This window comes from Papio anubis, chromosome 8 (assembly GCF_008728515.1).
Source record: "Papio anubis isolate 15944 chromosome 8, Panubis1.0, whole genome shotgun sequence".
Classification (NCBI taxonomy): domain Eukaryota; kingdom Metazoa; phylum Chordata; class Mammalia; order Primates; family Cercopithecidae; genus Papio; species Papio anubis.
The window spans coordinates 44,619,507-44,644,844 of NC_044983.1; positions in this window are offsets into that span (position 1 = coordinate 44,619,507).

Consider the following 25,338-nt stretch of genomic DNA (forward strand, 5'->3'; position numbering starts at 1 on the left):
TTAGTTGAACAATTTTGCATTTACATTCATGAGAGTTCTTGGTCCACAGTTTTCCTTTTTTGTAATGTCTTTGTCTGGTTTTGGCATTAGAGTACTGCCAGCCTCATAAAATGAACTAAGATGTGTTCTCTCTGTTCTTATTTCCTGAGAAAGATTGTAATGGGTATAATTTCTTCAGATGTTCAGTAGAATTTACCTGTGAACCCATCTGGACCTGATGCTTTCTGTTTTGGAAGGTTATTAGTGTCTATTTAATATCGATTGGCCTATGTAGAATATCTACTTCTGATATCACCTTTCAGAAACTGGATCATTTCATCTAAAGTATTCAATTTGTGAACATAATAATATGTTCATAATATTCACTTATCTGTTTAAAGTTCATAGGCTCTGTAGTGATGGTTCTTCTTTCATTTCTGGTATTAATACTTTGTGTTTTCTCTCTGTTTTTCTTAGTTAATCTGGCTAGATATTTATCAATTTTATTGTTCTTTACACAGAACCAGCTTTTGCTTAGATTTAGAGGTAATCAGTCATCCATATAGTAAGATCAAGGCCCATTTTATTTAATTTTTATTCTCACATATAAACACAGGATGAGCTTTTCTATGGTAAAAAATAAACCAGTAAAAACCTAAGACCTGAAATATAGACCCATGGAAATAGTTGCTGAATCCCAGGCAAATACGGCATGCCATAGGGAGGTAAATCTGAAAAGATACTCAGCACTGTCTGAATTAGAGAATTAATTTTTTATGATAATCAAGTTAAAATGTACTGTTCAGAACAGAGCAATCCTCATATTCTTGGTTCTATTATTTGCCTCTATTATTTTTATATCTCAAATATTTCTATATGGTTCTATTTTTGGCCAAATATTGAACAATGGCAGAGATAAATGTGGTTTTTAAGGACTGAAAGACTAATGGGGGTTATAAATACTTCTCAGGATTAAACTTAAAATAATGTGATGCTCTGGGTTGATTCCAGATTGAAACATTATAGAGAAAAAACATAAAGAATGTGTCCTTTGAACTGCTTTCAGTTGTAACAAATTATTAGTAAAAAATTAATCATATAAAAAGGAAAAATGAGAAGATGATATACTTGAGAAATCAAACACATCAAGTTAAAGTTAAAGTAATTTACACTCAGTACTGAGAATGTTAGTAAAATTAGCTAAAATATATCACATTTTACTGGTTGACATCATAAGCACACAAATTTATTTTTTAAAATATCCGGTTTAATCAAGATGACTTCCTTGTTGAAGAGAGAATACAGAAAAATCCCGAAAGTTACAAACTTGGGTGGAATACATAACTTATTTTGGATTTAAAAAATGGAACACATCCTAGTTTCCTTTTGCATGGGGGGCTGCCTGCCTGTGCAAGCCTCCTTACCTGGGATTGCAAGAACTTCCCAACAGGCTTCTGCTCTCTGATCATGACTCTTTTCTAGATAAATCTTAAAAGATAGGGTCATCTTTTAAAATGCATGAAAGGCCTAGTCCTCTCACTGCTTATTAAAATCTTCTGTGGTTCCCCATTGCTTGTAGAGGAAAAGCTGACCTACTGCGCCTTGTTGGCCAAGCCTTTTGTTACTGGTCCTTTCTTGCTTAGTTGTCACCCAAATCTCTCTCCCTTGTTAACTTTTATGTATAAAGTACAAAAATGAGATCACCTGATAATTTTTTGCTCAACAAATATGAATTAAACCTACAGAAATAAACCAGAGACACTACAGGTTTAAAGAGGGGAGATTATTACCTGAGAAGTCACATTCCAGCCAAATATCCTCTTTTGGAAAGAAAAAGAAGGAACATTTTTTTTCCCTAAAACTTGGCTGCATTTACATTGACAAAATATTAAAAAATGGTATTGCATATATTAATATATGTAATATGTTTCTTTTGAGAATCATGATATCTAGTATTTTTAATAGCATTCCATGCCTATTTAACATTGTTTTAGAGTGGCTTTTTTGGAAGCCTATATCATGAATTGGTGGATTTTATGGATATTTGCTTATGATTTGAGAAGTTTAGTAAACCAGAATAATCCAAATTGCAATTATGTGGCAATTATATGTCTTATTGTAAATGAAAGTGGGCAGTTTCATTTTCTGCAAAGTCGCTATAAACTGGTTGAGTTTTATTCAAGAGGTATATAACACACTCATCCTCTTGCTGACAATCAGTTTTTCAGGTGAAGTTTAAGAACCAGACACCGGACTTGAATGAAAAGTCATGGCATGAAACACTTTCGGAAACATCATCTAAAAATTTTCAAGCTCTGGTTGTGTGTGTGTGTGTGTGTGTGTGTGTGTGGGTGAGAGAGAGAGAGAGAGAGAAGAGAAGAGATCTGTGCACACGAATCGGGCATTTTTTGGAAGCAACACAGGTGAAAATAGAAATGATAGTGTCATCAGATTATTGGCCAGCCTCCAGTCTAGTCATATGACATAATTATGTCATTGAGAACTGCTGGATTTCAAAACCCTTGAGAAATTGAACATCATCAGTAGCTATTAAATAAAACTGATAGCTATTATATGAAATTGCATTGGGCTGTTAAACTGGTAAAATATAATAAATGGTTTATTTCCTCTAGTGGTGTTCAAGATTCCATGGTTCTAGTGGCGATGTAGTTACTGAGAGGATGTGCTCAGAACACCCCTGCCCTTGCAAAAGACTCTATGACAGTTTGAAGTTTTCTTGGAAAGTTTTCATCTCTTTTAGGCACTCAGCTCCTTGTAGCCCAGCCAGGACTGTTTTTCCTTGAAAATACCCTTGAAAGTGGCATGCTCTTTCATCAGAATTCTCATAAATTATCTTTCCTCTTTCTTTCCTTTTTTTTCTGCTTCCATTACCTTCTTCCTTCATGACTTGAGATTTTTCGTAATGATCTATTATATGATATACGTTGTATTAGATTCCGAGATAGAGAAAATGAGGAGACAGTCTTTGCCTTCCAGGAGTTCTTATTCCAAGTACCAATTACCAAGGTCAATAAACTAATACATGTGAGTGTTCCAAAGACAAATTCTAGCTTATCTTGTAAATTCTTGTACGTGTGGGTTTACTTAAAAGAAGACAGCGTAGAATGAGGAGTGAAGCAATTTTGTGACAATATGCAAAAGATGCTACATGAGAAAATGCTGTGTCATAAACGCCAGGGATGGGAATGTGTGGGAATATTTGCTGTCTAACTATCTAGTCCCTCTGATCTTGGCTGAATGGGATTCTACTCCTATAAAACCGAGAGCAAGTGTCTTAGAAAAGTGTAACACTAATCATTCATTAACAAAGTTTTTACTTTAGGAATCTAATATAAGCCTGATGTTATTCTTCACTGGAAATTCTTCTTATTGTGAAAACGATCTATGTAAAAATAATCAAAGAACACATATTTGGCTAATAGATAAGTGAGAAATTCAGGAAGTCCTTTGGGAAGATTAAAAACAAACAAACAAACAAACAAACAAACAAACCCCAAAACTTGGTTTATGTCTTAGGTCAGTTTCCCTAGAAGTAGAGTTGGATTGGAAAAATATTTTCAAGTTATTTGTTGGGCAAGTGTTCTCAAGAAAAGGTAAGCCAGACAGAACAGGAGAAAAAGTCTAGCAACAATGTGGGCCTGGGAGAGAAAGGAACGGGAACGGAGCCTAAGCAAACGTCATGATAGAAAGTTAGACTGCCACACTCCATAGAGTCTCTGAAAAGGCTAGCTCTGAAAATGAGAGTTACCAACTCTCCACTGAGTTGTAGATCTCATACTATGTTTAAAATATAGATTTCCAGTGTACACAGAGTTTTATCAAGCCTAGGATTTGTATCCCTTTGGATTCTATACTTTATACATGATTTTTTACAGTATACCCGCCTTCTAATCTAACTCATGCATCAGTACCTTCCTCACCTACTTAATGTCATTTTCTGTTTCTCTACTCTGGCTTCTTGGTCACCTATTTGCATTCTGACTCTGTCTAGGGGTGACAGAGAAAATCATAACTCTTTATTACCTCTTTCTTTAGCTTTCCCACTGCCATCAACATAAAAGTTGTGTAAGGCTAATTTTCACTGGGATCTTGGAGAAAATAGACAAATAAATAAAATAAAAAAAATAAAAATAAGTAAAGCTAAAAACTGGATTTCAATAATAATACTCCCATATTCCAAAGTAAAAGGAAAAAAAGTTAAGCCTTTCATTTTACAGCCCAAGTTGTCTCTCAATGTCAATCTTCCTTACCCATTTAAAGGCTAGTCCTTCTTCTTTCTCTGAGAGAAACCATTCTTTAAATTACCCCCTTGTCCTCATTCCTCATAGCTCTTATCATAGGTTCCATCCCTCTGTTTGCACAGAGAACTTCACAAGATTAGATCCTCTGCACAGGCAGATTTTCAAAATTCTTTGGAACAAGACAGTTGACATCCCAAGCAAGGTCACCTCGGGGTCTCTCTACACTCAGGGAGAGGGACAAGTTACCCGGCTTCTAGCAGGCAACTCTTGGAAGAAATGCACCTATTCACATACCATTCTAAGTCTCATTGCTAATTCTCAGACACAGGCCAGTTTACACACATATTAAAGGAAAACATTTTTCTTGAATGGATAATCTGCTGAGATTCCACCTCAAAATATGAAAAATAAATGTAAGTCAGTATAGCTTTTGCTACTCTCTTTTGTTCCCAGCCAAGGGCCTAAACCATTTGCGTGTATAAGAGACATAACTTGGCCGGGCGCGGTGGCTCAAGCCTGTAATCCCAGCACTTTGGGAGGCCGAGACGGGTGGATCACGAGGTCAGGAGATCGAGACCATCCTGGCTAACAAGGTGAAACCCCGTCTCTACTAAAAAATACAAGAAAACTAGCCAGGCAAGGAGGCGGGTGCTTGCAGTAAACTGAGATCTGGCCACTGCACTCCAGCCTGGGCGACAGAGTGAGACTGCGTCTCAAAAAAAAAAAAAAACAAAAAAAAAAACATAACTTGTAACTTTGCTTTGCCAGCTATTTAAATCATCTTTGCCTGGTTGGACTATTTAATTTTACAAAGATCTGGTGGAAGCTAAGAAAGTTAAGATTTTTTTTCCTTTAATTTTGAAGCAGCCTAACTTCTTTTTTGGGTTATTCTATGTTCTCTTCTTCTTTAATCACTGCCTCTCATCCCTCTTCCTGGAATCTGGAGGCCAAAGTGATTTATAATACTGCGGTCCAGCCTCAACTTCTAGACAGAGGAACAGGGTGGGGTGAAATTTGACTTTTTGACTTTACTGTAATTGAATAAATGCTACATTAACTGGCTTGTAAGAACTTTTCCAACAGTTTACACACAAATAGCTTTCTTTGGTAACGGATCTTGGAATAATTATAAATTTGATCAGTAGTTCTGCTATGCATGGCACACATAGAATCATTTATTTAAAAGCAAGCATGTAGTTAAAATGAATGTTTAAATGTAAATATATGCCACTGTCAAAATTCTTCAAGATACTGGTTGGGCATTAATGTTTAATAGTCTACAGAGTTTTACTTCAGTTTCTGTTGTCTTCTCTGATTTGTTTGTCTTCTGAAACTCTAGTTTATCAGACATTGATAATGGCCTCTATTTTAGCTGTTTTCAATCTTTTAAAAATTACTGATAGAAAATGCTCAAGCTAAAAATTTGCATTGGCATCTGGGGTTTGTGTCCTGCCAAATATGCAGCAGACATGATCTGGGTTGGGGCATTGCTGGAAAAGATCAAAGCTGCAGCCAGAGACTGTGACTGCACATGTTTGGGCCTGGAGTATTTGGCAGAAGCTGTGTTCTATTAATATTTATTGGGATCTTGCAGTCAATTAACTTTTCTGGTCTACTTTTTTCATGTGGTAAAAGGCAGAGGTCACTTTGTAATTTGCAGTGTCTCTTTTATTCTTCACTATCTCCCGTGGCACAGGGCAGCTCTAGGGTAGATCGCTGCAGTAAGGCAACCATACAACAGGAGCGACTTGAAGCAGAAGCCAGCAGTATAGACGAACCCAGGTTGGGCATGGAGCCCTTGTTTTTGGAAGGAGTAGAATGAAGGAGGGGGATAAGGAGGAAAGATTGTAGACCCAACTAAATGGGATACATTATAAAAAGTTAGGATTGAGTAGATACGGGGGCATAACACTTTGGGAAGAGAACAAATCCAGTAAATGAAAAATAAAATAGGTTTCTAAGGGAGGAGTTAAATAAGAAACATGAAGGAACCAGCATACAAGGTTGAAATTAATAAATTCTAGAGCAAATTGAATTTGGAGTTGAACTCCTAACCTTTTTTTTTTTTTTTTTTTTGAGACAGAGTCTTGCTCTGTCGCCCAGGCTGGAGTGCAGCGGCACAATCTTGGCTCACTGCAACCTTTCCCTCCCAAGTTCAAGCAATTCTCCTGCCTCAGCCTCCTGAGTAGCTGGGATTACAGGGGCCTGCCACCACACCTGGCTAATTTTTGTATTTTTAGTATAGACAGGGTTTCACCATATTGCCCATGCTGGTCTCCAACTCCTGAACTCAGGTGATCTGCTCACTTCTGCCTCCCAAACTGCTGGGATTACAGGCGTGAACCACCGTGCCCGGCCCCAACTCAGTATTTTACAGTGATTTCTAGTGCGAAAGTCAGAGCTAGAGCACACACACCTTAAAGTACACAAGACTCCACAGGGGACTACTCGCTAATAGAGGGTATTCCAGGATCTTGGTACCAGAGATTCCCACTAGTATACCTAGGGTTAAGCTCAGGAATCTTCTTTTATGACACTGCATAATGTTGTATGTTGACAGTAGAGAGAAGAAATAGTAGCAACCAAGAACGCCGACCATTGTGGGATTACACAGTGACACTTGGTCTAAGCTGCTGAATTGTTACTCATCATTATCATCATCTTCCTTTCTAGTATTTAATGACACTGTACTTCTTAAAAAGATGTTAACATTATTCTAAGTAAGTTAGAATAAGAAGACATTTTGTAAAGGCAAAGATCAAATAATGATTTTAACATTCTTTGAAGATTTGTTTCATATATCAAAATAACATTGCTCTGTCAAACTTGCTAACTAAATTATCATGGATCACTTTTGCTGAGACACCTATAAATGAACTTCACAGTTTTAATAACACTCTTTATCCTGCTCTTAGAATGTATTTCTATTAAGGCATCCACTAAATTACTGCCATATTTATGTATATCTTTGCAGTGCCTTTATTTGTTCTAGTGAGGTAGTTATCTGTCAAATTAAAATTTTGTGAAATTAAATAAGAAATAATTTCAAATGGCTTTGGAATTCAATTGGTATACTTTGCCAAACATGAATTATTTTTCTTTCTTTTGTATGAGATGAAATCTCACTCCGTTTCCCAGGTTGGAGTGCAGTGCTACAACCTCAGCTCACTGCAACCTCTGCCTCCCAGATTCAAGCAATTTCCAGATAACTTTTGTATTTTTAGTAGAGACGGGATTTCACCATGTTGGCCAGGCTGGTTATGAACTCCTGACCTCAAGTGATGTGCCCACCTCAGCCTCTCAAAGTGCTAGGATTACAGGTGTGAGCCACCGTGACTGGCCGAATTAATTTTCTAACAGTATGGATTAAAGATGTTTTAAAAAGTATTCTGGGCTCAAGTACTCTCCTTCTTGTCCAAAAGCCAAAATAGTATCACTATTTTAAAATATCACTAACATCATGGACTTGAAGATGCAAAGTTGGTGTTCTTCATCATATCCTTATTCTTTTTGCTGTATATCTCCTGAGAAAATTAGATGAGTCCTGATGGATGAATGAATGGCTGCCTCTACTGCAGCAACTGGGAATGTGCCATCTTTACTGCAACAGATCCACACAGCCTTTGCTGCTTGCTTTATGTTACTGATATGGCTTTCTTCTCAGTACTCATCACTGAGAGTAATGTTAAATATGATTTTTACATGAGAAAGCAAAACATTTCACTACAATAGGCTGAATTTAATATGAATTACTATGAATTTAAATCAATATGATGTGATTCAAGATATCATTCAAATATGAATCAATATGAATTTAAAATATTGATATCCCAGAGGAAATCTTGGTAGTACATTATAATGATGACATACTGCTAAGTTGTTATGTTGAGCAGGAAGTGACAAGTTCTACGAATACCTTAGAAAGTTTGCATGGCAATGGCAAGCCATAAATCTCACATAAAATTCAGGCTCCTTAATACTAGTGAAGATTTTAGAAGTCCAAAGATCTGGGGCATTTAGAATAAACTGAGGCAGGAGATGGCAAATTAAAGCCCAATGGCAGCAGTCTTAGTTTGGTAAATAAAATTCTCTTGGAATACAGTCATGCTCATTCACTAACATGTTGTCTTTTAAAAAAAAAATTAATTTGTTTTTTCCTATTAAACTTTTTTCCAACTTTTATTTTAGATTTAGGGGTACATGTGCAGGATTGTTACATGCGTATATTGTGTGATGCTGAGGTTTGGGATTCTACTAATCCTGCCACACAGGTACTGAGCATAGTCCCCAATCCTTAGTTTTTAAACCCTTACCTCTTTCCTCCCTGTCCTCTCTAGTAGTCCCCAGTGTCTACTGTTGCCATCTTTACGTCCATATGTAACCAATATTTAGCTCTGACTTACAAGTGAGAACGTGTGTCATTTGGTTTTCTGTTTCTCTGTTAATTCATCTAGAATAATGGCCTCTAGCTGCACCCATGTTGCTGCAAAGAAACATGATTTCATTCTTTTTTATGGCTGCATAGTATTTCATGGTGTGTATGTGCCATATTCCTTATCTAATAGACCTTTGATGGACACTTAGGTTGATCTGATGCCTTTGCTATTGTGAATAATACTGTGATGAATGTATGAGTGCATGTGTCTTTTGGTAGAACAGTTTATTATCTTTTGGATATATACCCAGTAATGGGATTGCTGGGTCAAATGATAGGTCTGTTTTATGTTCTTTGAGAATCTCCAAATTGTCTTCCACAGTAGTTGAACTAATTTACGTACTTACCAACAGTGTATAAGTATTCCCTTTGCTCCACAGTCTCACTAGCATCTATTGTTTCTTTGATTTTTTAGTAATAGCCATACTGACTGGGGTGAGATGGTATCTCATTGTGGTTTTGATTTGCATTTCTCTGATGATTAGTGATGTGGAGCATTTTTTCATGTTTGTTGGACACTAGTATGTCTTCTTTCAAGAAGTGTTCATGTCTTTTGCTCACTTTTTTGTGGCGAAGGGGACAGAGTCTTGCTCTGTCACCCAGGCTGGAGTGTAGTGCACGATCTCAGCTCATTGCAACCTCCGCCTTCCTGGTTCAAGTGATTCTCTTGTCTCAGCCTCCCGAGTAGCTGGGATTACAGGAGCCTGCCACCACGCTGGGCTAATTTTTGTATTTTTAGTAGAGATGCAGTTTCACCATGTTGGCCAGGCTGATATCGAACTCCTGACCTCAAGAGATCTGCCTGCCTCAGCCTACCAAAGTGCTGGGATTACAGGCATGAACCACTGCACCTGGTCTTTTGCTCACTTTTTAGTGGGGTTGGTTTTTGCTTGTTGAATTGTTTAAGTTCCTTATTTAGATCTTTGTTGGATGCATAGTTTGTGGCTATGATGCTTTCTTCTATTCTAGAGGTTGTTTATTCTGTTTATAGTTTTTTTTTTTGTTGTTGTTGTTCTACTGTGTGGAAGCTCTTTAGTTTAATTAAGTCCCACTTGTCAATTGTTGTTTTTGTTGCAATTGGTTTTTAAGACTTAGTCATAAATTCTTTATCAAGGTCAATATCCAGAATGGTGTTTCATAAGCTTTCTTCTAGGATTCTTATAGTTTGAGGTCTTACATTTAAGTCTTTTTTCCACCTAGAGTTGACTTTTCTGTTAGTTAAAGGTAAGGATCTAGTTTCTTTCTTCTGCATACGGCTAGCCAGCTATCTTAGCACCGTTTATTGACTGGGAATCCTTTCCCCATTGCTTGTTTTTGTTGACTTTGTCAAAGATCAGATAGCTGTAGGTGTGTGACATTATTTCTGGGTTCTCTATTCTGTTTCCTTGGTCTATGTGTTGTTTTTGTACCACTACCATGCTGTTTAGGTTACTGTAGCCTTTTAGTATAGTTTGAAATCAGGTAATGTGATGTTTCCGGCTTTGTTCTTTTGGCTTAGGATTGCTTTCCTTCTTTGGGCTCTTTTTTGGTTCCACGTGCAGTTTAGAATTTTTTTTTCTAATTCTGTGAAAAATGATGTTCATAGTTTGGTAGGAATAGCATTTAATCTTTTTTTTTTTTTTTTTTTTTTTTTTTTTGAGACGGAGTCTCGCTGTGTCACCTAGGCTGGAGTGCAGTGGCGCGATTTCGGCTCACTGCAAGCTCCGCCTCCCGGGTTTACGCCATTCTCCTGCCTCAGCCTCCGAGTAGCTGGGACTACAGGCGCCCGCCACCACGCCCGGCTAGTTTTTTGTATTTTTAGTAGAGACGGGGTTTCACCATGTTAGCCAGGATGGTCTCGATCTCCTGACCTCGTGATCCACCCGCCTCGGCCTCCCAAAGTGCTGGGATTACAGGGTTGAGCCACCGCGCCCGGCCAGCATTTAATCTTTAAATTGCTTTAGGCAGTATGGCCATTTTAATGATATTGATTCTCCCAGTCCATGAGCATTAGAATGTTTCTCCATTTGTTTGTGCCATCTATTATTTCTTTCAGCAGTGTTTTTTTATTTATCCTTGTAGAGATTTTTTACCTCTTTTGTTAGATACATCCCTAAGTATTATATTTTATTTTATTTTGTGGCTTTTGTAAGTGGGATTGTGTTCTTGATTTGACTCGCAGCCTGAATGTTACTGGTGTATAGAAGTGCCACTGATTTTTGTACATTGCTTTTGTATCCTGCAACTTTATTGAAGTCATTTATCAGTTTCAGGAGACTTTTTGCAGAATCTTTAGAGTTTTCTAAGTATAGAATCACATCATCAATGAAGAGAGAGTGTTTGACTTCTTTTCTATGTGGGTGCCTTTTTCCCAATAGAAGCAAGTGGGAAATAGTGACCAAAGTTGTCAAAATCTACTTTCTTAGAACTCTGGAAATTCACCAAAGGCTTGCAACATTCTGAGGACCAAAAAGGCAAGAAAAACAGCTGAGTATTGGTAGGAAGAGCAACCATTGAAGCATTTTAAACTTGCTCTATTTTGATACCTCTTCTCAGCTCCATGGCAGCCTTGAGAACCAGTTGCCTCAGAAGCATGGTGATGTGAAAACCAGCAGCCTAGTAGCCACTGGAAAGAGTGGAATAGGTCTGTAGTTTCTGATAAAGTCCCATCTCCAGAAAGATGTATATATGTGATATGAGAACTCTCCAAAAAAGTCCCATTCACAAACTGTCTATAGTTTACCTGACACAACTCAGTCAATGAGAAAGTCTTTTTTTTTTTTTAGACAAAATGTCACCCTAGTCACCCAGGCTGAAATACAATTGCATGATTGTGGCTCACTGCAACCTCCGCCTCCCAAGTTCAAGTGATTCTCGTGTCTCAGTTTCCTGAGTAGCTAGGATTACAGGTGCGTGCCACTACGCCTGGCTAATTTTTATATTTTTAGTAGAGACAGGGTTTCATCATGTTGGCCAGGCTGGTCTCCAACTCCTGAACTCAAGTGATCTACCTGCCTTGGCCTCCCAAAGTTCTGGGATTATAGGTGTGAGCCACCACACCTGGCTGAGAAAGTCTTATCCTCTGAGTCTTTGTTGAAAATGATTGGTGAGCCAGGCGCAGTGTCTCATGTCTATAATCCTAGGACTTTGGGAAGCAGAGGCAGGCAGATCAAATCTGTAGTGGTGGTGCTACCAGTTGGGTAAAACAAAAGTCTTGAAAAAAATCTTACTTCAAAAATAAGTTAAATGAGATATACTTAGGGTCTTTGAAAAGTTCTGATCTGATATAACTCTGGAGATCTATAAGACCACACATATGTGCATATTAGCATGCACAAGAAATACCTTAATCTCTCACCAATGAGTGGACTTGAGGTTCCATGAAGGCAGAAAGTGAATGTAAACTGCTGAAATACTGAAGATGTGAACCAACAGACACACAGAACCCACTGGCGAAGGATAATGTACTTGCTGGAAGGCATTTGACAAAATCTCTGTTCAATCATTAGCTGACTAGTAACCTAACTGAGAAGAGACATCAGAGGCAGCAGCTGAAAAAAGAGAAATACTTTATAGAATGAGTCTTCAAAAGTCATTAAAACCCAAACAGGAACAAAACCAATTCTTAGGAAAGAGGGAGATCTGATTTTCAGAATTGCCACATTATATTTTTTACAATCTTCAGGAAAAAAATTGACACATGCAAATAAACAAGAAAGTATTGTCCATACACAGAATAAAAGCAGTCAATACACTGATTTTGAGGACAGTTGTACTCACTAGACAAATACTCTAAATCATCTATTCTAACTCTATTAAATAACAGAAAGAAACCTTGTACAAAATAGTAAATGAAAACATTAGTGCAATGTCTCAACAAAAAGATGTTATAAATAAATAGAAATTATAAAAAAGAACTAAATAGAAATTTTGGGGTTACAAAGTACAATAACTGAAATTAAAAAGAAGTTCTCTAGATGTGCTCAATAGCAGATATAAGTAGACAGAAAAAAGAATCAGTGAACCTGAAGATAAGACAATTGGGATTATTCATTCTAAGATGGAGAAAGAAGAGAGAATTAAAAAACAAACAAAGACTCAAAGAAATGCCAGGCATTATCACATGTACCAACAAACATGTAATGGGGGTATCAAAAGGAGAAAAGTGACAAAGAGGAGAAGAAAGAATATTTCAAGAAATGATAGCCACAGACTTTCTGTATTTGGCCAAATCATTACACCTCCAAGACACAATGAATTCTAACTATAATAATCTCCCCAAATTTAGCATAAATGCTTTAGAGTCTTTTTTTTTTTTTTTTTTTTTTTTTTTTGAGATGGGGTAGCATTTTGTCACCCAGGCTGGAGTACAGTAGTGTGATCATAGCTCACTGCTGCCTCAAATTCCTGGGATCAAGGGATCCTCCTGCCTCAGCCTCCCAAGTAGCTGGCACCACAGATGTGCACCACACCTGGCTAATTTTTTAATTTTTTTGTAGAGATGGGGGTCTCATAATCTTGCCCAGACTGATCTTGAGGCCTGGGACTCAAGCAATCCTCTGACCTCAGCCTTCCAAAGTGCTGGGATTACAGGCGTGTGCCACTGCACTTGGCCCAAACTTTTAGAAAGCCAAACACACGGACAGAATCATGAAGGCATCAACAGAAAAGTGACTCATCAGACAAGAGATTCTCAATAAAACTAATAGCTGCCTACTCATCATAAACCGTGGAGCTCAGAAAGCAGTGGGATGATATACTCAAAATGCTGAAAAAGATTTGTAAACCAAAAATAGTTCAACCATCCCTCAAAAATGAAGAATACATTAAAATATTTCCAGGAAGCAGAGCAACCTGGAGCCAATAGACCTTCCTTACAGGGTATAATATAGGGAGTCTTTCAGCCTGAAGAGAAGAACAGTAGACAGTGCTGTAGACTCCAAATCACAGGAAGAATAAAGAACACCAGTAAAGGTAACTACACAGATTTTTTTTTTTTTTTTGCAACATGTCCAGTCTAAAAGATAATTGCATAAAGCAATAATTAACAAGCTATGTTGATGGACTTATGACATAAAACAATCAAACTTTTATGACAATAATGGCATAAAGCAGAGAATAGGAAACACAACTATATTAGACCAAAGTTTTCGTATATTTTTGAAATTTAGTATTTAAAAACAAAATTTGGGCTGGGCGCGGTGGCTCATGCCTATACTACCAGCACTTTGGGAGGCCGAGGCGGGCGGATCACGAGGTTAGAAGATCAGGACCATCCTGGCTAACACGGTGAAACCCCGTCTCCACTAAAAATACAAAATATTAGCCGTGCGTGGTAGCGGGCGCCTATAGTCCCCAGCTACCCCGGAAGCTGAGGCAGGAGATTCGCGTGAACCCAGGAGGCGGAGCTTGCGGTGAGCAGAGATCGCGCCACTACACTCCAGCCTGGGTGACAGAGAGAGACTCAGTTTAATAAATAAATAAATAAAATAAAATTTAGTATTCCAAGCCAGAATGTTTTCTGTTAAGATGTTACGTGTAATCATCAGGACTATAACTAAGAAAACAACACAAAAATAAAAAGTAAAAGAAATAACAAGGGAATTAAAATTTAGACGAGCAAATATCTATTTAATGCAAAAGATTTAGTAATTGTATAAGAGAAGGAAACAAAGGCTTAAGACACTTAGAAAACAAACAACAAAATGGCTGACAGAAGTCCACTCTATCAGTAATTACATTGTATGTGAATGTGTTAAACGCTTCAACAAAAGGACTGAAAATAACAAAATTGACGAAAAACAAAATATATGATTTCACTGTATGCTTTCCAGAGAAGCACCTGATAGATTCAAATACATTAGCAGGATCAAAGTGAAAGGATGAAAAACGATACACCATGCAAATAACAATGATAACAAGAAAAGCTGGAAGGGCTCTACTAATATGTGACAAAATACACATTAAGACAAAAAATTTTACTGGAGATAAAAAGGACACTTTCCAATGAGAAATTGATTAACCTATTAGGAAGCATATCAATTATAATAGTATATGGAACTAACCACAAACAATAAAATACATCAAATAAAATCTGACAGAATTGAAAGGAGAAATATATAATTCAACAGCAGTTAGAGATGTCATTACCCCACTTGAATAAAGATGCAACAACTAGACAGAAGAGGTACAAAGAAATAGAACAGATAAAAAAGACTAAATCATGCAAACCTAATAAAAATAACTTCACCTTGCAAATATAGGATGCATATTCTTTAACTTTCACAGGGAACATTATTCAGGATAAATCATATATTAGGCTATAAAGTAAATTTCAATGCATGTAAACAGATTAAAATTATACAAAGTATGTTGTCAGGCCAAAATACAATCAAATTAAAAATTAATAAAAAAGGCAATTTGCAAAACTTACAAGTGTGTGGAAATTGAATACTATACTCCTAAATGAGTGGATTAAATGCAAAGTCTTCAGGGATATTAGCAAATACTTTGAGATCATAGAAAAAGAAAACACAATATTGAAACATACAGAATGCAATAAAGCAGTGCTTAGAGAAAAAACTATAGCTGCAAATGCTTACATTATAAAAGGAGAAAAATCTCAAACTGATAGCTCAATTTTCCATCTTAAGAAACTAGCAAAAGCAGAGAAAATTTAATGAAAATTAAGTTGAAGCAATAATGTAATTAAATTAGAACAAAAACAAAGTAAATGAATAAACATAGAGAAATGAAATCAAGTTTTGTTCTTTAAAAGATAAACAAAAATGATAAACTTTTATTTATCTTGGCAAAAAAAGATGAAACTCTCATATTACTAAAATAGAGATGAAAATGGTGACATTCCACCAACTGTATGGAACTTTTTTAAAAAAAGGATTGTAATCAACACTAAAAAAACTTTGAATCGAACTAACTTGATAACTTAGATAACTTTTATATTCCTAATTTCTAGGAATATAAAAACTTCCAAAACTGACTCAGCTAAAAATGTATAAAATCTGACTAGATTTATAACATGCAGTGATGTTAAATTAGTAGTTACAAAAATTTCTCAGACACACAAAATGCAGGTCCAAGAGGTTCTATTGTGAATCCTACCAATAAACAACAATTAACTCCAATTCTTCACAAACACTTCCAAAAAACAAAAAGGCTACGGTCACCAAAATGGCATGGTACTGGTTGGTACCAAAGCAGACATACAGACCAATGGAACAGAACAGAGACCTCAGAAATAACACTACACATCTACAACCATCTGATCTTCTACAAACTTGACAAAGACAAGTAATGGGGAAAGGATCTCCTATTCAATAAATGGTGCTGGGAAAAATGGCTAGCCGTATGCAGAAAACTGAAACTGGACCCTTTCCTTAACACTTTATACAAAAATTAACTCAAGATGGATTAAAGAATTAAATGTAAAACCCAAAACCATCAAAACCCTAGAAGAAAACTTGGGCAATGCCATTCAGGATATAGGCATGGGCAAAGACTTCATAACGAAAACATCAAGAGCAATTGCAACAAAAGCCAAAATTGACAAATGGGATCTAATTAAACTAAAGAGCTTCTGCACAGCAAAAGAAACTATCATCAGAGTCAACAGGCAACCTACAGAATGGGAGAAAAGTTTTGAAATCTATCGATCTGACAAAGGTATAATATCCAGAATTGACAGGGAACTTAAACAAATTTAAAAGAAAAAACAAACAACCGCATCAAAAATTGGGTGAAGGATATAAACAGACACTTCTCAAAGGAACATTTTAACAAATCTGTCAAAAATTTAGTAGAAGTAAAAAGTGAGTTTAGCAAGGTCCCAGGTTATAAGGTCCTCATGCAAATATCAACTACATTAGACAAATCAGATAGAAAAAAAATCTCAAGCAAAAACATATAAATTGGAATAAAAATGCAATTTCATTTATAATACTATCTCTGGGAATAAAGTATCTAGAAATAAATGTTTAAAAATATGTGCAAAACCTGTACACTGAAAACTACAAAACTTTTTTGTAAAAAAATTAAAAAGCCTATGTGACTTGAGAGAAATATTCGTAAGTTGAAACATGCAATATTTTAAAGATGTTGATTTATTCTAAATTCATCAACAGATAAGACAAATCCAATCAAAATTACATCATGTTTTAAACTGACAAGCTGATTCTCAAAAATATGTGCAAGTGTGAATGGCCCATAACCGCCAATAAAATATTAAAGTGAAAAAGCAAAATTAAAGAATTTATACGATCTAGTTTTTTCAGTCCTAAAAACTATAAAGCATTTATACATTAAAACAGTGTGGTGAAGGATACACATATACATAAATAAAATGGAATACTGATTCCAAAAATAGACCTATACATATATGGTCAGTTTATTTTCTGTTAAGCTGTGAAAGCATTTCAATGAGAAAAGGAGTGTCTTTTCAACCAATTGTGCTGGAATAACTGGATAGTTACATAAAGAAACTAAAAATTTACCTTATATCACTTCATCTCAAACCTTCATAGACTTAAATGTAAATGCGAAGCTTATATAACTAGTAGAATAAATACTTGTGAACTTGGGTTAAACAAATACTTGGATAAGACACAAAAAGTGAAATCTACAACAGACAAAAAGATAAATCAACCTTTATCAAAATTATGACTTTTGTTCCTTAAAGGGCACAATAAAAAAAAAAGCTACAAATACATGTATACATAAATTTGTGTCCTGAATGAAAAAAATAAAAAGCTTCCAAAACTCAATAGTAAGGCAAAAAACCTAATAAAATGGACAAAAACATTTTTGACAAACACTTCAATAGAGGAGATATATGAATGACCAGTAAGCACATAAAAAGGATGCACATCATTCCACATTGGAATGCAACTACATACACTGTAGTAGCTAAAATAAAAAATACTGACATACTAAGTGGTGGTGAAGAAGATGTGGAGCAACTGGTACTCTCATACCCTTCTGGTGAATGGGAAAATTTTGGGCAGTTTCTAAAAAAGTTAAATATATACTTATCACATAACCAAGTCATTCAAGTCATAGGTTTGTCCCCAAAGGAAATAAAAATATATGTTCATACATAAACCTGTGTCCACATTTTTTGTAGCTATTTTATTCGTAAAATCACCAAACTAGAAATAAGTCAAATGCCAATGACTTTGAAATGGATAAACAAAATGTAGTATATCCATACAATTGAATACTACTCAGGAATAAAATAAAACAAATTACTGACTCGCACTACAACATAGATAAACCTTAAAATGATTAATAGAAGGTATCCAGGCCCAGAAGTCTATGCAATGTATTATACCACTTATATAAATTCTAGAAATTTGAATTATTCATCATGGCAACAACAGATCATCCTTCACTTGAGGAGGACTTTGGAGGGATGCATGAACTAAGGGACACAGGAAATTTGGGGATGAAGAAAATGTGTCTCTTAATTGTTGCTGCTGTTTAGTGACTGTCTATACCTGTCAAAACTTATGAAATTGTATACTTTAAATGGATGCTGTTTCTTGTGCAAAATGATATTCTAATAGAGTTAATTAACACAGTAAAAGAAACTGGTAATCTGTGCCTCACTCAATGTCACAGGTGCTATGAACCTTGTTTGTTATGTGCTTTGCTGTCTCCCTCTGTTACTGTGTTACTCCTACATCTCCGATTCAGAGATGTGGTGTTTGAGGAGCTTCACCTCAGGAACAAATCCAAAGAGCTCCATCTGCAGTTGTTTTGTTCTTCTCCTGGTGTAATAAACGTTTCTAATAAAAAACAATGAACAAATGTTAATAAGCAATCAATCAGTGAAAGAACATCACGATGAAACATGGAGAGGCCCTGGCCCATGGAAGTCATCCTTTCCGGAGCAGAGTGCATTAAGCGTGGGACTTGAAGTGGATAGGATTTGCACAATTGAAGTACACAGAAAGATATAGACAATGGTGACAAAGGGAAAAAGCAGAACTTGACCTAACTTGTTGGGAAGTAAATAGCAGATTGCTTGAGGAAGAATAACTTTGATAAGCTCATCTGCATCTCAACCTGATTTTGATGAGAAGATCCTTGGCTTTGGGCTCGGCCTCAGCCTGCTGTTTCTGCAGGCAGTTGAGAGATGCAAAGGACGAGTCACCCCATCAGTCCTCAGAACCAGGGGAAAGCATAAAGGATTTGCATTCTTCCAAGCCCCTCAACATTTCTGAGTGTATTGACATGCACCAGTAGATAACTGGAAGACACTCTTTTGTACAGACTGCTCTATGTTTCTTGTCTCCTTTACCATGACAGTTTAATCAAAGAGCGATTGCGGTATGTTCTGTTTCCATTTTCTCCTATTTGATTACTCTCAACTCTTCTCAAATGCATTCCTGTACCATCATTACCCTGAAACCCTCTTAACTGAGATGGACAATCACTTTTTATCAAATAAGACACATTTTTAATTTTGTTAGTATTTTAGCTTTCCCTAACATTAGGCAATATCAACCTTTTATTCCTTCTTGAGACATTCTTCTCTTGGCCTCTATGTCCTAATCTGTCAGTTTTTAAATTTGCTATAGTTGCTCCTTTTCATATGACCCTGCTATCTCTTCCTTTCCTACAAGACATTTAGATACCAGTTTTTAAACTTTCAGCCTCAAGCCCTCTTTTCTTCTTGCACTATACGTTATCCATCCACAGCCATGCTTTCAATTACCATGTATAAGTGACATCAGGTCACTCCACTGAGGTCCAGATCTACTTAGCAGCTGCTTTTCCAATATCTCTACTGTCTCAAATACATGTCATAGTCAACATGCTCAAGAATAAAGTCATGCTCTATTTCCTCAATAATTACTTTTTCTTGTGATCCCCAATTTCATAATTGCATCTATTCAGTTTTGCTAGCCAGACATTTAGAAGTCATTTTAAGCATTTATTTGGCCTCCTCTTTCACATTGTACTAGCACCAAATTTCAGGAACCTTTTTCTGTTTCTGTCTATATCACCCTACTCCAGTTTTTCTCCACTGGAGCACTATTAGCATCTTGGGAGAAGATTCATCTGTTGTGAGGAAATGTCTTCTGCAATGCAGCACATTCAGTGTCTTGGCTATCACTTAATAAATGCTGTTAGTTTTCTGAATCCACTGTGACATCCAAAATTCCCACACTTGTAATCGTCCCTGGAGGAGTGAGTGCCTTTCCTCTGGTTGAGAACTGTCGTCTTGTCCAAGCTGCTGTTGTTTCTTGCCTGTGTTTAAATAGCCATTTGTGTCTTTCCTTGTTCATTTCCCCAACTCTGTGCTAGTCTTCTCTCTACACTGTAGCACTGATAGTTTCAAAGGTTAAACCTGATAATACCACCAATAATATCCTACCTGCTTAAAAATTCTTCCACTGTTGCCAATTGTCATTAGGATAAAGATCTCTGGCCCTGGATGGGTGCCCATCCATGACATCTGTGAGGCAACACTCTGAACAATTTCCCTTCCTTGACCACACTATGCTCCATCTTTCATGGAATTTTCACATGCGGATATGTTTCTTCTCCCTGAAACATGCATTCCTCCCCCTGTGACTAGGTTACCTCTAAATATTTTGTATTTCAGCTTATTACCTCCTCAAGAAGGCCTTTCTAATTCCGTAGTTTAAATACCTCCATAAGACCATGTTTTATTTTTCTTCAGAGCAATTATGTCAGTTAATTATTTTATAGTCATTGTGATTACTAAACTATTAAATTTTAATTTTCATAGAAAGAGAGATCATGTCTATTTTTCTTCACCAATTGTATTCTTAGTCCCTATCTCATTGTCCCTTAGCCCCTACCTCATTGATGCTGACCAAATGTTTATGGAAATAAATCAATATGTATTTGTAGGAAAGGTAGACCATTTTGAGTTCTTTTCATAATTGTCATTGTACAATCAGTATTTCTCGGGCAATCAAGAAATTGCCTCAATTCCCTCTATTTCTAAATAGTTCTATTGAGAAATAGAAGATTAGTTGAAACATCTATTAGAGGAATCTCACAATGTAAATATCATATATGTATTAAAATGCAGAAAAAGTAGATGAAAGGAGAAAAAACAGAGGATGTGTCAAGAATAGTTTTTGAAAATTATACTTGTTCTAATTTGATTGACTAGCAGCTACAAAAGGGTATTTCACACTCAAGCGACAAAAACCAATAACTCATGCTCCATGAATTTAAGCTAAACTGAATAGAAGCTTGTTTCCACTCTGTGTTAGTATATTTAGTCTCTAGGTGATGTACTTTTATGCTGAGGTAAGAGCATATCATAGAAATCTGTGTTTTGATTTGATTATCGTGTGCTGATTCCTCCGTGAAATGGTATATAAGGTTCTCAGTAAGGCGGCTGGGGACCTGCGATGTGCAGGAAAGAGATATATTCTTCACTTTATTCCTGAGGCTGAATATAAAGACGTCTTCATTCTCTAAACATTATTAGCAAGTTACTAAAGGGATCAAACATAGCTATAGAACCAGATGGCAACTTATGTAAAATAAATACAAAGCTTTAAAAATGTACACATTAAACAATTACTAGCTCAGAGCAATGTAAGAGTGAAAAGTAAGCTCCTGAGCATAGTGGGTTTAAGACTGTGTTTCCTGAACCTAGGGGCTTCAGGATCACTGGGTTGGCAGAGGAGGGACGGAAGGAAGAGAAAAGGGAAATATTTTGATGAATAGGATTTCAGTTAGATTGGAGCAGTACTCAGGGCTTCATTTCGATAAACACAAATGAAGGGGGATTTTAAAACATGCCACTAGATCATTGTTAATATCCCTTCAAGGATTCCATAAATCCGTAGAGATGGATAACAGTGTTTGGAAAGTATGAAGAAGAAAACTTTTAATTTGGGTCTGGATTTATGATATGAAATTTTGTTCCTATCCCTTCTTTATTGGGGTGTGTGTGTTAGTCTTATTGTGACTATAGATGCTGGTGCAACTAAAATACCCTAATTACTTTGATTTTTGGAAGTAATGTTAATTTATATTACAGTTGTCACTGGGGTGGAATTGAAGAAATTATGGGTAATTAGCTAATCATCCATATAATTGGCTATATTGGAAATAATATTGTATGCTTTAATTATAGAAGGTTTAAGCAAATATGTTAGTTGAGAACACGAATTTATAAATAGCTGCTGAAAATGTGAGTATGAAAGAATACAAACTCATACAATCTACATGCAACATACTTTATGCAGCTTTGTGAACAATTATTGTTAGCTTAGATCAGGTATCCGATTGTGAAGTCCTGACAGGCTGAATTATATATGCTGTAGGATATGTCTTGTTTCATCTCAATCTTCCTTTCCAAATTTCTGAGAGCTGCTTTCACAGATAGGGATTCCCCTGTTCCCAATCCAATGACTGCACTACTAGCTTCCTGCACTCCTCCTTTTTATTTTTTATCACCATGCTAGGTATGGCTGTGCCTAACAGGCTCTGAGTTTTCTGCTGACTCCATGAGACACTTTCATTGTAAATTTGACCCTACATGATTTTTGGCAAAGGTGAGACCCTGATGCCACTCTAGCTCTGAATCTTAGAGGCAGTTGAGAATTTCGCTCACTGAATCTGTTTTTGTTCATAGATTGTCTACTCATTCTTTTATTCCTTTGTTTACTTACTCAATAAACATTTGCTTGGTGTCCACTGTGCACCTATCATGTGCTCTAGTCCCTTCCCTCAAGGAGTTTATATTATTTGTGTGTATTGTGAAATGCAGTATGTGCAGGTATGATGTGTGTAGGTGTGTGTGTGTTGGTGATTCTGTGTTTGTGTGGGTAAGAGTACAGTGCTCAGACACACACAGCACATTGCAGTTGAATGTGATCTATTACAGAATTATAGGAAAATGGTTCTGGGGCAGCATTAAGGGATGGGCACAGACCTATGTTTAGAAGAAACTCAGAAAGTACATAGGGAGGACTTCATGGAAGAAGCAAAGATTGAGGAGAACTCAGGCTGACACACAGGGTAGCCTGGGCTGGAAAGCAGGTGGAGAAGAATGAATGTATGTTACCTTGAAGAGCTGGAAGCCATTCAGCACAACTTGGAGACATGAGTCACTCCTTCCTGGAGAGGTTATTGGGTGGAAAGATGAACATGAGATAGACAAATCGACTTTAAAAATTTTCTCTTTACTGGCAAATGGTGATTGCTTATGCACTATATGTCAAGTACCACGCTAAGCGTTCAGGTCCCTTGTCAGAACAACACAGTGCCCACCCACTAGTGGTAGATGTCAAATCTCCTCGTACACGATACAAATATTAGGAATTTATCATGTCGGCCACGGGAACTACTGAAGTATTTTTAACAGTTGTATGATTTAATCAGGATTACATTTTAATAATATAGAGGGGGCCTACTCTAGCAGTATGGAAAAGAAAATGGGAGAAACATGTCTAGAACCAGAAAATCATTTTCAGAAGGTTCTTCCAAGTTCTTGTTGAGAAATAAAGAAGTAATGGCAGCAGTGCTCAAGGGAAGAGGGGACTAAGAGGCCTAAGAGGTTGGATTGACAAGACTTAGTTGAAGTGGAACCTTCCATAATTCATATCTTTGTACATGTGTATAACACCTATCTAGCAATCATTTTGGGATGATTTGGGTTGGGAGTGTATCTGGGCAACAAATATATTAATTAATTATTTAACTCAACAAATATTTATGGAGCATTAAATATGTTTCAAGAACTTCGGAAAGCTGAGGCAGGAGAATCACTAGAACCTGGGAGGTGTAGGTTACACGGAGCTGAGATCACACCACTGCACTCTAGCCTGGGCAACAGAGTGAAACTCCAAAAAAAAAGAGAAGAAAGAAAGAAAGAAAGAAGGAAGGGAAGGAAGGAAGGAAGGAAGGAAGGAAGGAAGGAAGGAAGGAAGGAAATGCTCTAAACTCTGGAGTTACAGCAATGAAAATAAAAATGGCCTACTTTCCTTACAGGAGGAATAAAAACAAGTGAAGACAGTGTCAGTGGGTAAGTGCCATTACACCAAAAAAAGAGGGGCAAATGCCACAGCAAGTGCCAAGGGCTGGAGAATCAGCTATGGTATACCAGGTGGCCAGCAAGGAAAGGCCATTTAGTAAGAAAATATTTGATCATCTACTTAGAAAAAAAACTGGAATCACTATACGGGGAGCAGAGGAAGGTGGAAAACCGAGTGATAAGGACTCAAGATGAGCATGGAGGCCAGAAGGGATACCGTGGGGCTGGCAGGAGTGAGAGAAAAGGCTATTGGGAAGACTCAGGAAGTCTTCCTGAGTGCATGAGTCAGCCTTGGGGGATTCTGAACGGAGCAGTGACATCATCTGGCATTTCAAAGGGACCCCTGTGGCTGCTGTGTAGAGAAGAGACGGTGGGTGGGCAAGAGGAGAGGGAAGCACTCAATGGAGCAGATGTTGCTGTTTTCCAGCTGACAGGTTATGAGGGTTTTGACCCAGAAGGGCAAGGTGGCCCTGAAGGTTCCTATCATGAATGTTTTAAAGCAGGACCAACATAATTTTCTGAATGATTGGATATAGAATATTAGCAAGGAATCAAAGAAAAACATCAAAATTTTGGCCCTGATTGTTCAGGTCAGAGAGGAAGGAGTTGCTATTTACTAACATTAGGAAGATATGAGAGTCTTGGTGTTAATACTGGGGAATTCTGTTGCAGTCATTGATATGTTCAAAGAGCTGGGGTGGCTTGGGGGGTAGTAAGTAGGACTCTGGTGGTTGGTGACGTGCAGTCTGCGAATATATGGAAGGGGATACCCAGTCTGAGTGGAAGCATTAGCATTAGACCAAAGCTTGCACCTGTTCCTCTGAAGAAGTGGAACTGAGCAAAAAACAGCAGAGCTGCAAGTCAAACTGGAGTGTGACTGAAAAAGTTCATATGATACCATCCATATTTCCTTGAAGTCCTAAGCAAAATTATCCTTCCATGTTAGAGACTAGAATACATTAAAATGTTTGAGAACTAATGAAACTTTCAAATAAAAGAGAAAAACAGAAGAAAGCAGGACTTGGAGCTTGTCAGAGGCCCTGAGAGAATGTGGGGCTGGGTAGATATCCTGCCTGATGGAAGGCCCTGTGGTCATAGACACAGCCATGAGCTGAGGCACCACAGAAAGGAGCAAGAAAACAAATGCAACTGGTGGTGCTCCTGGGGTGCTCCCCTGGTGCTCCTGGGGTGCTCCCGTGGTGCTCCTGTGGTACTCCTGTGGCGCTCCCATGGTCCTCCTGCGGTGCTCCTATAGGCCAACAGCTACAGCAGGTCGAAGCTGGAGACTGGGACAGGTGAGCAGCAGAATGGACAAATTCTGAGGTCTCTGGTGCTCCGGCTTTGGAGTGGCAGGAGTGGGGCTGACAGACTAAGGAAAGGGAGGGGTTCCAAGTCGGGTGAGGTGAGTACCTGTATCCAAGAGCAGGAGGCTGGAGGAGGGGGTTGCAGAGAGACTGCAAGAGCTGCGGGTTCACCATGGACACCCTCCTGTGTTCTGGCCTGATCTGCCTGGGGTTCTATTATGAAGTCTTCACAGTTCCTTCCCTCTCCACCCCTCCACTGCCCTACTCCCCTCCCCTTCCCTTTTCTCAACTCCTTTTCCTTTTTCTCTCTTTCTCTCTCTCTTTCTCTCT